Genomic DNA, 17,510 nt, shown 5'->3' with positions numbered 1-17,510 from the left:
TCATTTCCACAGATAACTAATCTCATCCATTACCTTTTTGAATCTTCCTGATTTTATTCTTGGAGGACAACTTTATCTCAAACTCCCCGGCAGGGGGATGGGGTGGGGGAGGGGCTCTCCTGTCCTCCCCTGGACTAACCACACGTGGCAGATAACTGGGGGGGGGGGCGGGGGGCTTGTGGAGACCACCAACCACTCTCCTCTTGCTCCCTTGCCTACTGCCTGCCCCTAAGTTATTACTCTCTTCACCTGAAGGAGTGGCCACGGCACACGCATCTTAGGGGTGAATAAATGTTTAGCACACCCTTGGCTACCTCACTAACAGATTTCATGACATCTGCATTTTGAACCTGTGTGTCCAAGTCATACAGAAGTAGAGCACCATGGAATAAGCAAAACATGGAGCTAAAGTGCAGCTCCCCAAGTCTAGGCACTAAATTTCCACAACTTATTTTCGGGGTGAACTCCTGCCATCTTAAAAATGAGGATCAGATTCTCAGCCTGTTTACTCTTTGTGCATTATTTTCATTATAAATGTCTATTATTCCAGACTTCGGGAGACCAAAGCAGAAATAAGAGGGAGAGAGCTTGCTTCTTGGTACCCACACTGATAAAAGCAAGAAGACACAGAGAAATGCAGGAAACCACAAAAAGCAGAGATCAAGAATTCAAAATGTTAAGGGGCCTTACTGTCTCATTCAGTTGTAAAGTCAACCCTTTATTACAGCCTCCAATAGGAATCTAGGTTCATAATGATGACACTGAGGAATCAATTCGGTAAACACGTAATGGCAGATGGCCTATATGCAGCGTAACGTTTTATATTCAGTTCCCATCCACTTTCTAGCACAGACTATAGGAATTCAACTGCTATATGTTGAATAATACTGTGAGAGTAAACTTCACAGAAACACAATGGAGATTACGTACATTGTATTGCGATTTTTTTTTTTATGGGACCATTTCAAGAGTAGAGTATAAGAAAGTTTAAAAGATATCAAGAATAAAACAAGTGAGCTGGTAACAGAGTTTTTTAAAAAAAAAAAAGGATGAAAAAGCCTTGAGGTATAATCTTTAATGATTATAGGAAAAGGTCGAGAATGTAGAGCTTTGAAAAATGCAGAGCTAACGGTGTAGCAGCAGAATCCTAGATCTTCTGAAACTCACAGATTAAAGATTTAAGAGGGCTGTAAATGAGGTAGAGGTAGTATTTGATATAGAAAATGATTAAGATATAAATAAGAATCTCAGCATAGGCAAGGCTCTGGTAAGGGCATGTATTAGAAATGTTCAAGGGTGCATGACAGGTGAAAAGGCAGAGGGGAAGATGGTAGGTTCAGGTCAAGGATAACTTAACTACCTGGGGCCTTGGGAGCAAGGAGAAATTTTGGAGGAAAAAGAGCACAGCCAAACTGCTGTCTAGTATAACAAGATAGTAGACTGCATTCTTTAAAGAATGAAGAATGAATAGACATAAAAGTTCAGGAAGATAACAGAGTCAAACTAAAGAATAAAAGATGTAGATAGGTTAGGTCTGAGACAAGTATAATTGTGATTTTTTTTTTTTACGATTTCCCCTGAGCTTTATTGAGGTATAATTGACAAATAAAAATTTTACATATTTGAGGTATACAATATGGTATTTGATATAATATACAAATAGATTTTATTATGATCACTCCACAGATGAGAAAACAAGTTCAAGAATAATGTGTATATAAAGAATGTGAAAATGGGGCATTTCCAAAGTGAGTTATTTGAGCACCATGGCTGAGAACTACTTGGATGACTCTCTTACATCTAAGGTTATGATATGAGTACTGGGTAGCTGGAGATTAGGAGAGATTTGGGGAGACCAGTATAATTGTTAAATACTGTCATCAGAATTATACTGGGAGACCCAAATTCAGGCTTAATTGCTCTCATGGAGGAAGTATTTAATGAGTTAAGACTGAGGAAGTGTTTCGAAAATTATAGAAAAATGCACCAAAAAAGAGAGTTGTGCATTGAAAAGAAGGGCATTCGTAAGATGGCCAAGCAGCATCTTGTTACTGGTGGCTCATCACAACGTTAAAGTGTCGGTGACTCCGCTTCTAGTAAGTACGCTCCCTTTGCTCTTCTAATTAAAATGTGTTCACGACAGGGCATGATACTTAAGAACTTTGACAACATTTTGAGAATACGCTGCATTCACTCTGGCCTTACCAACTAGAATTATTTTTCCAGATGTTTTCGTTAATTATAAAAATGGAAATTATTGCACTTGGTGCTTTACAATAAATATTCAAGCGACCGGAGCTGTAAAATATAACCTGGCCATTTAAGTGATTTATGACAACAGCGCAATGCTTGAGACATTTCTATTAACTGAAACCTTGAACTATCTCAAGTAAAATATTTAAAGGAATGAAGATGTTTTAGACTAAAGAAAACCAAAGCACTTATCGTTGAGAAGGATAGATTCTTCTCCTTCCCTTCTCCACACAAATATCATCAAAATGTTACCGAACTCAGGTTTGGCTACTGGCCACTCAAAAGCCAATAATTCGAGAAGCAAGTGTCAGTAGAAAGGAAAGGTGCTTTAATCAGAGAAGCCGGCAACCTGAGAAGGTGGTGGATTCATGTCCCGAGACCAACTCCAAAGTCTTAATTGATGATCAGAAAATCTCTTATAAGGAATAAGTTGGAAAAGAAACCTTTATTTTGATCAGGTCGTTTCATAAAATTTTATTATGTCACCATAATGCTATTAATTCAGGTATTCAAGACCACTGGTAATAAATTTATTAAACGTCCGGCTATGTTACGAAGTTAAAGTGTTGGTAGCTTTTTGGGTCCATGATAGTGCCTTCAGCGTCGCCTTTCTCAGAAAAATATTTGATGGACAATATTGACCTCTTGGAACTCGATATATTTCCAATATCTGAGGCCAGTTTGAAATTATTTTCCCCCAAATGGGGTTACAGAATGAAGAAGTCCATGTCAGTTAGCAAATTTCTTGAAAGCTGACTTTGTATATCTGTCCCTCAGGAACTGGAGTGAATGTCCTTTTCCTAGAGGCCATAAAGGCAGCCTCCACACATCCAATGCCAGGTGACGATGATGCATGAATATGACTAGCACAGAAGGGTCGGAAGCAAAGCTATAAATGAGAAGTCAGGGAGATGTTGCCTTCGTTCTGAGAAGAGAACGTTCTGAGAAGGAGAACTCTTCAGCTGTGCCTGAGAATGTGAGTACTCCCGCTGAATGAAGACCTGTTTAGTCAAGGAGAGAGGGCTGTGTGTGTGTGTGTGTTTCCTACTCAGCTCTTTTATTTTTCAAGAGTAGTCTCTGATAACTTACTTTGGCATTCTCTCCAGGAGAGCACAGTTTCAGTGTCAATATCAAGCTGGTTGCTTTTTGCTCTGCTGTGAATAGCAGCCCTGACCAATCTATTTCAAAGGACAACACTCCAAGGCATAACACACAATGCAAGTGTAACATGGCAATTTGATTTTCAAGGAGCACTTCATAGGAAGCAGGGTTAAACAAGCAGCAAGCCAGTCAGCTCTTGAAAATGTATTGTATCAAACCCAGTGAAGAATCCCAGAGTAAAGGAACACTCAGCCTTCTGCAAAACCGATCGTATCCCAAAGGTCGAAACTTGTCTTATTCTCGGTAATCTTGAGCTCACCTCCCGAAGTCTTTGCCCTTCCTGGAGCATGGTGTGGTGCTCTGAGACCCCAGGCTGAGGGGCCTCAAACTCCACTCAAGAGCTCCATGGCCAGTTTCTCTTTGCCGCTCCCAGAGATGTCTAACCCGTGAACATACATCATATAACACATTCAAGACCGACACAATAAATAGAACTGAATGGATGTATTCAGCGAGCCTCATACAGAGAGTAAAATCCTAAAAATGAGACAGGCTATCTTAAATTATCACAAAGAATTTGGGGGCAGGAAGAACCTCACCAGAGCAAAGCAGGACTTAATTTCTAATGCTCTTCCTCCAGGCCTCCCAACCCCTTAAACAACCATGGGGTGTATGTATCAGTAGCAGTCACCCCAAGACAAACTCTTAGAGTGAATTCTGACTCCTTGCCTTAAAAATCAGAATAATTTCTTCTAGAGCAGTCAGAATGTTTGCATCTTCCTTTCCACAGATCCGAATCAAAGCTCGGGTTCAGGTCTCAGTCTTCTCGTGCCTGAATCGCTGTCATTTTCTCTACCATGAAAGCCATCTCTCTGGTCTGTCACTTTCCCTTGACAATGTCACATGGTTCCTCAACACTCTCCTGGCTTCTCTGGGATTTTAGTATCGGTCAGAGCAGTCGTCTGACCGGGCTTTGTTACCTGCCTCTGGTTTAGGGCAGTAGTTCTCAAATATTTTGTTCTCAGGACCACTTACACACGGTTAAAAATTTCTGAGAACCACGATGTAGGTGCATGTTACATCTATCAATATTCACCGTATTAAAACTTAAAATGGAGACATTATAAACATCTATTTATTAAGTAAAAAATAATAAACCCATTACATGTTAACATAAAATATTTTGTGAAAAATAACTAGATTTTTCAAAACAAACACACATTTAGTGAGAAGAGTGATGTATCACTTTACATTTTTGCAAAGCTCTTTAATGGCTGGCTTAGAGAAAGAGTGCTGGATTCTTGTTTCTCTCTCTGAATTCCATGTTGCAATGTGTTCTTTTAATTGAAGTTCCAGAAGAAACTGTGGCCTCCACAGCTGTGTCCTTGGAAAAGGGAGGGGAAGAGTATTTTAATTGTCTCATCAGCTAATTTGGGATTTTCTTCTTTGATACAACACCAAATCTTGACAAGTGATAATTTCTTAAACGCTATGTGCAACATAGAAATTGATACCATATCAATGAACTTCTTTTACTCTATTACATTGAAATCCATTGGCTTATCTTGTACTTGAAAGCATCTTTTACCTATGTGTGCTATTGCAACATCATGCATTGGTCATCTGGAAAATATTGAGTAACTGATTTATGCAGCTCTTACAAATATTTATGATTTCATTATACAATACCAAAAAGTAATATTTATTATTATAACTACCGATCTCATAAGAAAAGTCAGGTACTTGTGAGATGCTGTTAAATGTCACTGTTGTGAAGGTAAGTATTCCAAAATGTAATTTTCACGTAAAAATTCAAATTTTATCACTGATGACACCTACTGATGGTTGTTTTCCTTTGATGTACCAGACTTGCTTTATTCATTTTCAATATAATGTCTGCCAAATACCCAAATCTGTATAACTATAGCTTACCTATTAATCATTTGTTCAAATAAAACATCTTTTACAAAAACACTGGCTAATTTTAGCTTACAATTCAAACAATCACAATGTTTTCCTCATGACAACATCATACTTCACTACAGAGCTGACATACTTTATGTGTAATCCCCATTTTGTCACACAGAACATTAAAAAAACGTTTTCAAGGGTTGACATTTAATATAAATTAATACTATTTTCTGCCTCAGCAGGACATTCTTAAGAGAAACTGGCTTTTTTTTTTAACCTCAAGCTTGTGATTGTGAAAAACAGGTTGACAGCTAGCATAGTTTGGTGCCACTGTCTTGATTCATGCTAGTGTGGCAGCCGTTTTATCCATCGTTGCTTTTACACCATCATTGCTTTTACACCATCATTGCCAGTGTCAACACAGTGGAAAAGGCAAATGATGCCTGAATATTATTATGAAAAGTGTTATGACTTCATGGACCACGTGGGAATGTCTCAGGAACCCTCAGGGCCCATGCACCACACCTGAAGTGCTGGCCTAATACAGGGCATGCCCGACGCTGGCTGCATATTAAAAGAAGGGAAAGCTTTTAAAAATACCTATGCCCAGGTCCAAAGTCAGACCAATTAAGTCAGAACCATTGAGAGTGGGGCTCAGGCATCACTATGTTTTAAAAGCTTCCCAGGTGTTTCTACTGTCAGCAGAGTTGAGAAACTTCAGTCTGGTCTCAGTGGTATTTGAACCTGTTTTCAAGTCTATGTTTCTTCTTTTCTCCTTTATTATTCTGACTTTTCCCGCATTCTTTGATGTGCCAAGAACACTTACCAATCACTCTTCCAACTCATTCAAATCTTATATTCTTTAAAAAACCTTTTCAGACTTTAAGTAAAGAAGGTGATAAAAATAAAACATTAATGAACTCATCACCTAGCTTGTGCAATTAATTGGTGATTTTTTTTTTACTGTATTTCATTGCTTTTTATTAAAAGACAAATATCAAAATAAAAAGCTTACCTCCACTTTTTTCTTTAAAAAAAAGTCAGGGGACTAGTTTAGAGTAAGTATCGATTTAACTCATTCTCTTGTAATTACTCCCATGACAGGGAATGATGGTCAAAAGGCTGTTCTCTCAGAATAAAAGTTTCTGAATCACAAAGAAGGGTACATTCCCCTCTCTGTACTATACCCAGAGAAGCACAAGGACGATTGTAAAACACATCTAACAGTGGATACATTTTTAAATGTTTTCTTCTTCGTTCATCACAGCACTTTATCTTGAAGCCATTTGGTTTAGTGAGAATGTATTCTATTCTTTCCTTTGGGTTTTCAGATGATTATTGATTACTACATGAACTTGTTCTTGGGACAGAATCCACAGTTTTGTTTTGTTTTGTTTTGTATTTTCTAATAAGCAAATAAAGGAAATCATGTTGCAATTTATTAAATTCCTTCATATACTAACACTTTACTCGATTTTGAATTTCACTGGATAGACTACTCTGGCATCAGTGGATGAAGAGTTGAGCTTGTTGATATAAATTACATGATAGCTCTCTATAAGTGACAGAATTTCCTGATAAATATTAGGTCATAAATCAAAGGTTAACAGTATTATAAAAATAAATTTTCTGCTTATGACATCTTCTCCTATGCAAAAATATAAAACCCTTTTAAAGATAACATCGTTTTTTACGCTAACCCTCCCACATCTGAGCACACTATTTTCTCCTTCCTTAAAAAAATAAAAAAGGCCAAGAGAGTCTCAGATGACCAGTGACACCAAGGGAGCTAATGGCAAAAATCCATGAATCCAGCTTGTGGGCCACAGGACACTAGCCCTCTAGCCTGGTTGATAAAATTATTTAGAAAATGTCATTTGAACACTTTATTAGATGGGAATCGGAGGGAAAAAATTATTTTTCTCCCTTCATATGGACTGTAGCTCTGAACGGTTATCAAATTGTCTGATATAACACCAAAGAGTGACTGATACTCAGAGTCTGAAAGAGAAGGAGAGAATTCCTCCAGGTCAGAAGAAGAGGATAATGCTTTTTTTAAGAGTCTATCAAGAGATTGATGAAGAGGAATTTCAGGCAGGCACAGGAAACGGCTAGAAATAAACATCTCAAGCTTTGCTGGTCTTCCACCATCGCATTTCAGAGCTGCCACGGGAACAGCTTCACAGCCTGATTGACCGCGAAGCAGTTAACGTTCCCATTAAAACTTGCTAAATTAACTCTCTGTATGCTTGTGGACAAATAGCAAAAGGTCAGGCCTGAGGTTTCACTGGCTTAACAATATTCAATTTTCTTTTATTATCATTATTTTCACTCTCTTTTAAATTATTGTTTCAAATGAATTATTTAAACTATCAGTACATCAAATTTCTATGAAATGGGGAAGTAACATTAAACAAATCCAATCATGATGCTCCCTTCATGGGCCACATTTACCTTGAATTGAGGTCCTCTCTTTTCCTGCTGGACCACTGAGATGGGACTTCAAAGCAGTGTGCATGTGAGCTCCCTTCACTTTTATCTGTGACAGCGCTAGTACCATTTGGGGACTATCTTGGGGGAAAAAAAGTTACATCTGCATACAATTTTGTATCTTGTCTTTTCTTCCTTGCAGAGGGTTACCTAATGGATTCATTAACTTGTCAGATTATTTGGTTACTGCCTGTTTCAATCATTTCTACTAATTTTTCATCTCCACTTTTCCTGTTAACTGAGAAATTTTGATGTTTAGTTTGTTTGGCTTTCCTTACACTACATATTTATTTGAAATATCCCGGCTTATTTCCATTTTTACAATCCCTTTTTCCCCTCCCTTCCCCTTCCTTTCCTGCTCCCTGGTTCTCATCGTTATTTCAAAATTATTGGGAAGGTTCATAGATCTCTAACTATTTTTCAATATTTACCATGTCCTAGGCATGGAGATATATAGATATAGACATAGATATAGATATCTTTTTCATTTTCACAATCATACTCTGAGGTAGGAATTATCATTTCCCCCAGTTTGCAGATATCAACCTCAAGCTTAGAACAGGTGAATTGACCAAGATAGTAGGTGGCAGAGTCATAGGTGGAATCAAGAGATTCTTAACTGCTCTGCCTATGATTCTGTCTCTAACCATAGCCACAGAGTGTCCTTTAAAAAAGGAAGTTATTAACTAATATAGATGATGTTAACCTCGAAAGAATTAAAATGTCTTCCAAATTACAGAAGCTTCCCTTCATGATTCTTTACAGGACTATTATCTGTAGATTTATCCAAAGCCATCTTGAAGGCATTCATGTTTTTTATACTTAGCATCTCACAGAGTAGAATTTTCAGAAGTTTATTATTCATCCAATTAAGCTGCTTTTCCTTTTAGACCTTTAAAAGTTCTCCACTCATCACTCCTTTGAGCTTCATGGCATTTTTCTGAATTGCTGCCTTATCTGTGTTCACTCCCTTCCTTTCTTCTTATATTATTGGCATCTGTCATATCTCGTCTAAGCTTTGACTTTTCAGAGTCGTAATTCAGTCAGTCTGTTACTACACTGTTGTCTCTACTTCTTCTTGATGTCTCTAATTGCCCTCCTTCGGATCCTTTTCCCATTGGCTGTATTCTTCTGAAAGTACAGATCAAACAGATGTCACAAATTATTACTGATATGAAAGCTTTGCTTGGGAACTACTGTGAAGGATGGGTTGAAAAAGGGATACGCATCTAAAAGTCACAAAGCTCTTGCAGTAATTAAGAGGTGATGAAGCCTTGCTGGGGGGGACGGGGATGGGTTATAAGAAAAGGAACTCAAGTTAATGAAAGGAATTTTGGTTAAGACACAGCTCTTGGCATTTGCCCACTAAACGGCCTTGGGCAAACACTGTAGGTCTTTGGGCCTTAATTCTTTTACTTCCAGGAAGAGAGCTGTAATGTCTACCTTACCCATTGTTTTGAGCATTAGAGGAAATATATTCATACAGATTTATAGGAAGTACTCCAGAAGTTGTACTTATTACAATCTTGATTTGGGACAATTAGGTTAAAAAGGGAGATATAGGGAATGAAGTAGAAAAAGAATGAAAAAGAACTCCAATATGTTCATCCTGAGAGACTGGGATAATATTAGTACACCTTGAATTATTTCTGGCCTTCGAGATTTCTAGTTTGTTCCTAATCTGCCACAATATATGGGATTTTGGTTCTCATTTGGAAAAATAACCATCTTTGAAAAGATATATTTTTGATAATACTGGCTTATTATTTGCCAGGTAACTGTGCTATCTGTGAGTTTCTGTGTGTAAGAAGTTGGGAAAGAGGGGCAGTAACTGGTGGGAGAAAAAGAGTCAGAGTTAGGCAAAGGGGTAGGAGGAAGAAGGATGGGAGGTGGTTCTTTCTGATGCATAGCTGACACTTTTCCTGGGTTTGCTCCAGAGTGTTTTTAAACAGTGTACAGATTTCCTGCTCATTATTGATTCTGCCTTACAGTACCTGTATTTTATCATGGTTTGTTTCCTAAAGCTGAGTAACCAAGTGATAGATTTTTTTCAAGTGTTTGCTCTCCAAGAAGACGTTGATTCCTATTATATCGTGGCTTAATTCACAAATACTTCCAGCGAGGACTTCTGTTCACTGCTCAGATTCAAGGCTGCAGCCATTTCTCCTTCCCTAAATTATTCTTGCCCAATGGAGAAATTTCACCAATAGAGTAGTAGGGTAGTCTTACATTACAATCACTGTGTTTTAAAATTTGCATTTCTCCCTGTTAGTACTCATACTCCTAGCTTAGAATGATTTATCCTTGTCAACTTTCTGTCATATGTTCCACTGCCATTTAAAAAAAATAGTAGGTGGCCTAACACCAAGTACATACTTTCCACAGTAAGATTTCAATGCCGTGATGCCTTCTGCTCCCCCCCCACCTCACCCCGCAATGCTATTCCTCCTCCCGTCTCTTGGTAGCCTTCCTAGTGATTTTGTAATCTGCATGCTCTCTATCCTCTTTCATCTTCCAAGCATCTGACATTCAAATTTTAGGCAGGCTTTCCTTTCACTTGCTAATGTGTTTTCATTAGGGCTTTTAACACAGGTGTTGAAGAATTTACACAGCCCAGTAGGGCTTTTCTATTTCCTCCCACAGTTCAATTGGCCAATGTAATAAACAATTTAGCCCTTCCTATTTTCCTTAAATACTCTATAAAATACTCTATAAAATTCCTTCATTACTCTCAACTGAGCCTTGGAAGCTAAAAATCTTACATCTCACATTTTTTTTAAAAGTTGGCTTTCTGGAATTTTTAAAAAAATTTATTTATCTATTTTTGGCTGTGTTGTCCCTTTGTTGCTGTGCGCGGGCTTTCTATAGTTGCTGTGAGCCGGGCTACTCTTCGTTGCGGTGCTCGGGCTTTTCATTGCAGTGGCTTCCCTTGTTGCGGAGCACGGGCTCTAGGCTCACGGGCTTCAGTAGTTGTGGCTCGTGGGCTCTAGAGCGCAGGCTCAGTAGTTGTGGCACACAGGCTTAGTTGCTCTGCGGCATGTGGGATCTTCCCGGACCAGGGCTCGAACCCGTGTCCCCTGCATTGGCAGGCGGATTCTTAACCACTGCGCCACCAGGGAAGCCCTGGAATTTTTAATTCAAGAATAATTTCCCTGTATTTAATTGATTTTATCGGAAGCTAATTTGAACCTTGTTTCAGGCAAAGTTCATCTTTCCTTAATTAGTACAGCAAGCACATATTTTTCCTGAATACGCTTGCCATTCATGCATTAAAACTTTTGGTTGCATTTATTTGGGTTGCATTTATTAAATGTTGTCTTAAGAAATACCATTCAGAAGTCTTGGATTTGATTCTTCAGTCTATTAACCAGAATGGACCATCAGCCTCTTCAGTGGCAGGGCACCTTCTTTGTGCCACTGAAATTCCTTCATTCAAATGGCTACTGTTCCCTGTGTCTCCTCTGGTTGTCTGATACATTTGTATCTGGTAGGGAAATCACATCCTTCAGATTTTACAATTATTGTAATTTTAATCATTTGTGATTCCACAATTCGTTCTACTACATAACTTTATTTCAAAGTTCCCTTCCTTAACTAACACTGAAGCAATAACTAGAAGGTAAGCTACGTCAAAAATACCTGTGTTCTTCCTTGTCATCTGGAGGTCACCCTCACTATCCTATTCCCCCTGCAACCCTGAGAGATGATTGCATGCGCTTCTGATTCTCTCAATCAATCTCAGATTAAAAAAATAAAAAAAGCCTATCATGTCATTCTGAGATAAATATGTAAAACTCTGTAATGAAAAACTATTCAGGTATTCCTAAGTTTAAGACCATAGACCATAACCAACTTAAAGCTTGATTTTTATAACTGAACTATTTTTGCTGCTATCAGAGCAAAAGTACCTTTGATGAGCATTCATGATTGTTGAAAATGGGGAAAGCAGAGACGGAAGCAGCAGCAGAAGACCTCTGAGAGACAAAGGTGCACCGAAACTACACCCACAGCTGCCTGCAGAGATTTGCTTAAGTACAGGTAGGTGGACTTGAGGACGTGCTTTTCAGTTTGTTTCTCCTTTCCTCTCCAGCCACTCCTCTGATCTACTTGGACAATTTGTTCTGAAAGGTCTGAATTGGATGTAGAGGAATATTAAAATTCATCAGATATCTGAACTAATCATCTTTGCATTTTCACTGTATAGATACATCCTGGGAGTAATTACTCATCTCTCACAATATACAGAATATTTTATTTTAATGAAACAATTAGAAATCAATGTAAAGAATTGTTTAATATGAACACAGACCGTTACCAGAAATGCTGTAGGAATTCAGAAAAAGAAGACATTGCTCTGAGTTGGAATTTTGCAAATAATTTTCACACACCAGTTAGGATGCTAGTGAGACACAAAGAAATGTGACTTTAGTAAGGTAGTTGTTCTAGGCATGGGAAAACCACTCAAGTAAAGGCACAGAGATGGAGTCTCCACGGCACATATTCAGAGGGCTGGAAGGAAGCCCACTTGATTTGATGGAGGCCATAATTTGAGGACAGGAAGAAATTATATAGTGGAAGGCAGATTGACGTAAGATCTTGAATATGAAACGACGTGAGATGAGACCCAGTCATTCAAGGAACTAAATCTAACCCTACAGAAAAGTACTGAAGAGTTTTAGTAGAGATGAGTTTTATAAAGTATAGTCTATGAGCAATATACTGTACAGAGTGAGATGGGAAAAGAATGAGAGCATTTGCAATAATTTGGTCATGAGGTTGATGGTAAAGGTCTAGGCTAGAGTGGCTATTCTGGTAATAAAAATAAAGAGATGTGAAGCACAGTGCAAGAGAAAAAGTCGACTGTACTTGGTGTCTGCAGGGGAGCCAAGAAGTTTGGGAAAATAGAATGCTAAGGAAATAAGAGTTCCCAAAATATTGTTTAATACATTTTTTTCCTTCATTCTCATTATAAATTCTATAGTTGGGGTAAAAATGAAATGAAAAAAAATACACTAGATCCTCCTGGAGAACTGAATGTGATTAAAGGGTCAACAGTTTTTAGACATGGATCTGTTTTGATACTGTAACTCAAGATCTAACTGGTAAAACTTGATCAATGATCCTATTTACTTATATACTGAGTAGAATTTTTTGTGATTTGTATGTTAAAGACAAAACACAATGAACTTTAACAAGCGGGATTTCAAAATGTCATTAGTGTTAGTTCATTAGTTCTATTAAATGTTTTTTTACTTCAACGAAAAACAAAAGCAGTATTCTATTTTGCCTTTGCTGCATTAGTTTAGGACAGAGTCCTAGTTTTCTAATTTTTTTCCTCTAATGTTAAAACACAGGATCTGATTCCTTTTTGCACAACATTTGCTGTGATTGACTTTCTAACAAGGACCTCTGTGACTCTACTGCTCCTGGGATGAGGAGGTGTTTTAGATAGAGCCTTGGCTTGAGGAGGAATTATCTTGTTGCACAGAAGATTGGATTTCCTCAGAAAAAAATTTTTTTTTCTCTAAAATACTTTTCTGTTACTCAGTATCAGATACTTACCTCACTGGGCAAGAGGGGTTAATAGCCACCTGTTTGCTGTCTTATTATTTCCTGTCCATTTAAATATAGGCTGGAAACATATCCCTAGATCCATTGCTACCATCTTAACCAGCAGTAAGGAGGACATTACAAATGTTACTTCTATTCTGATTCTCCCCAAATCATGCATGAGTGCAGAGCTGCTTTAAAAACTGCTGTTTCTTTCTATTTATTCTTCTAAGCTTAATTGAACAAAGTGTACATTTAGGTATTGAAAATATTATGTATAAACACATTCTACATAGAGAGATTTCAAAACTTACGGATCTGCTTCACGACCTTCGAACTCCAGGAACTATCTTATTTGGATGATGATAATATCAATAGTTAGCACTTACCATGTACCGGGGACCATTCTAAATATTTTTAACATGTTAACTCCTTTAATCCTCACAGTAACCCAGTTTTATTATCCCCATTTTCCAGATGAGGAAACTGAAGCTTGTAGAAGTTAAATAACTTTCCCAAACAAAGTGGCAGAAGCAAGATTTTAAAGCCTGGCCTTTGTTTTCAAGAATCCTGAGCCCCTGGAGAAATTTATACCAGGGCAGGAGACCAGCGCCTCTGAGCACGAAGGAAAGAGCTGCAGAGATACCCGACTGTAATCGCAGAGTCCACAACCTTGTCAAAGGCGCTGAGTGGCTCCGAAGCATGGAAGCTGACCCTTGGGGACCACGTGGGGCTGGAACATGAACGTGTTTGAGGCATCCGGAATCGGTGGAGCATCCCCGTGTGGTCAGTTCTGGGTGAGTCTCCACACACCCAAGGAACTTTGAGGACCTTGGAACAGAAGGACACCCATAGTTATTGAAATGGAATTTGCCACCAGACTGTCAGAGTGGGGCTCAGAGACTAATTTTGTCTTCAAGTAAACAACACTACTTAGCACACAGGGGTTTGTGGATTCAGACATATCCTCATTTGAGTAGAAACAACTTTAGAGCCACATACAATCCGCTTTTCCACCACCTGCTTGTAAAAGATCACCAAAATTATCAAGTAGAGCAAAAATCACATAGTTATTTAGGAAGCAGTGCATGTCTTATACCTTCCCAGCTTTTCCACATCATCATTTTCCTCAAAAGCTAGACTTTGAGGAATCAATCAGATTTATTTTTAAGTTGAAAATGCCATATATTAACAACATTAAAAAGCAACAGAATATCTCCCAAGGGTACTAACTACCACAACGATAACTATATTTTCATATTATCTTTCACTTGCATGATTTCACATATTTGCAGTCACATCTTGTTGACGGTTCCATTTCTTTCTCAAAGCCCATGAATGTTAATGCAGCAAATTATCTTCTAAACTTGAGAATAACAGAAAAGATATGATTTGCATGTTCTTCAATTCTTAGACTGATGCTCCCCTCCCCCCCTTTTTTTTAACCACTACATGTTTTCTTTCCTGAAATACCTTGGGTTTTCCAAATAACCTGGGCTTTTGAAATAGCTCAGACCTATTCTGGCCAAATAACAAACCCAGCAGACTCCCCTTCCCCATTGTCATGGTGGCTCCTCCTCTGTTAGTAATTTGATGGAAAGAGTACTGGGGGAATCAGGCCCCAGTTCTAGTCCTCTCTTCATCTACCTTTAGGAGTTTGTGTGCAAATTAACCAACCTTATATAGTTAGCATTAAAATGTGACTGCAAATGGTGATTCTGTCTACCTTCCAAGGTTGTTGTGAGGATCATATTACCAAAATCTGATCAAAAACGTTTCAAAACTTTGACACAGAACATAGATGTAAACTGTTGCATAGGATAAAATTATTATCTTAAATGTAATCGCAATGGCTTTTCCCACCTATCATTTCTAAGCATTCAACTGAGTTGAAGAAATAATTGATACATGGAGTGGCCTGTCGTGTGTGGGTACCATTGTCTGAAAGATGTTGAACCAGCTACAGAGCATCCTGAGATAGGCAATATTATCATTCACTGCATAGCACCATTAGTTAGAGGGAATGCTTTAAATCCAACTAGGTGAGCTACTTTCTTTCTACTCGGTTTTAGAAAAAGGCACTGAACTGTCATCAAGAAAAAACTGATAACGATTATATAAACTTCACAGATGTTTACTCCATTATTCTTTTTGTCGTTTATGCAGAGGTCATGTTTCCCTCACAAAAAAGCCCTGAGCTGACCACAGAGCAATAGGAGTTACTGAGAGCAAAAGCTTTGTGATCTGTTTTCTTCTTCTTTTTGAAATTATCACTTTCTTCTGTAGTTAGTCTTTGTAGACCTGACTGATTTTAGAATGTCCTCCTCTTAATCAAAATTAAGAACATAAAACATTGAACGTAAAAGCAAATTAAGCAGGTCTCTTACCTTAAAATTAGTTGATAAAAATCACCTAGAATTTATCTTACCTCTAAAGGAATGAATTGGATTAGTGGGTTTTTTTGTTTTTATTAGAAAATTTATCATAAACTTACGTGAGAGAGATTTAGCTCAAATTAAATCAGAGGGTTGTACGTCAACTATATTTCAATAAAAATTAAAAAAAATTTCTCTTTAATGAAATCAGAGGGGAAAAGTGACCTTAGAGACAGTAGTGGTTAAAAATAAAAGGCCACAAATTATTTAACACTCCTGACATTGGAAAGAGCTTGCGACTGCTTTAACGAATAGAGTACAGTAGAGGAGGCGCCATGATTTCCTGAGCCACATCATGAAAGGTTGCGCCTTCTGCCTCATTCTTTTTCCAGGTCCTCTTTTTGAGGGAAGTCAGATCATGGAAGAGGTCCTGCTACACTGAGACAACACACATTGGAGGGGCATCTTTGGGAGCATCCAGAGACAGAGCCCCAGCTCCATTCCCAGCCAACAGCCAGTCTCCAGCGCAGCTACGTGAGTTACCCTCTGGGACATCTTGGCCAGCTGAGCCCCCAGAGGACTGCCGCCCTGGCTGACCTCCAGACCATGACTGCATCAGAGTCCCAGGTGAGATAAGCCTAGCCCAGCCCTGCCCAGACCCCTGACACACAAAGTCATGACAAAATAAAATGAAACGCCTCTAAGTTCGGGAATCATTTTTTACACAATAAGATTTACTAGAATGGTAGCCTTAAAATTAATTTATGTGACTCTTAGGTAGTTGGTAAGGCTAATGTACAATTTTCAAACAACCAAAGTTCCTACTCCTGGTTTTATCATTCACTAAGCCCGTGAGCTAGCCAAAGTGTCATTTTAATGCCTCGGTCCCTTTGTCTATAAAATGGGAATATTTCCTTAGAGTTATTTTAAAGTTTAAGTGAGAATACATGTAAAAATCTTTTCAGAAGGGAGCATGTGTAAAGCATGATCTTCATACTAAACTTAGCTAATAAGTAAAAATTATAATGCAAATGTCTTATAATAGAAATGCAATGTTAGTTTTTCTTACAGATCAAATTTTCAGAGATATTTAAGATATTTTTCTTATTTTCCATAATAATGTTTATTGTTGGATTGAGGGAGTGAAAGAATAAAAATTCAATCAAAGTACATAAAAGCATATGCTTATTTAGAGGTTCATTTTCTTCTCCCTTCTTGTTGTGATATTACTCTCCATGATGTATTATGGGTTTTAGGGGTCATTTGTATTCATCATAAAAATCTCCTTTGGTATTATTAGAGCTCACTGTGGGATGCTTAGGACTGTCTGAAAGTCATTCATCATTCAGAATTTATGATAAAACCACTGTTAGGCAGCTCCTAGACACTCTGTCATATTTATACTTCTGGAAAACAACATAGTGAAAGAACATTTAGGAAGTGACCTTGATGCTTCCACATTGTGCTATTGGGATAAATATCATCAATGCTAGAACTTTTTAACATCAATTCTATCAAGAATCAGCTGCTAATATATCTGAAAAGCTACATTCCCACATTTTATTTCCGACTATTTCCCTCTGAGTGTAAATGAGCTGTTTCTAGCAAGCATGGTCCTTGATGTGACATTGGAGTGTGCCTTCAAATCATTGACAATTACTAAGGTCTTTCAAGAGATGAAGGCTGCAATCTTCAGATTGTATTTCTGGGAATTATATATATATATATATATATATATATATTTAGCCAGACTACCTTTTCTGTAGAAGGAGGAAAGTTGCTGTGCAAAGAAACTGAGCTGTCCCCTTGAATAAGCCTCACGGGTCTGAA

At 38.0% G+C, this 17,510-nt stretch overlaps 1 long non-coding RNA gene across 1 annotated transcript; it reads left to right on the top strand.

The window, feature by feature from the left end:
* The first annotated feature begins 2,342 nt into the window (after positions 1-2,342).
* LOC115838741 (uncharacterized) lies at positions 2,343-16,386 on the top strand. Its single transcript, XR_004033749.2, has 4 exons — positions 2,343-3,229; positions 11,653-11,793; positions 13,783-14,102; positions 16,073-16,386. It is a non-coding gene; the product is annotated as an uncharacterized lncRNA (long non-coding RNA).
* The last annotated feature ends 1,124 nt before the right edge of the window (positions 16,387-17,510 follow it).

Source organism: Globicephala melas, chromosome 21, assembly GCF_963455315.2.
Source record: "Globicephala melas chromosome 21, mGloMel1.2, whole genome shotgun sequence".
Taxonomy (NCBI): domain Eukaryota; kingdom Metazoa; phylum Chordata; class Mammalia; order Artiodactyla; family Delphinidae; genus Globicephala; species Globicephala melas.
The sequence above is the reverse complement of the archived record's forward strand: the minus strand, read 5'-3'. Positions and strand labels throughout refer to the sequence as shown.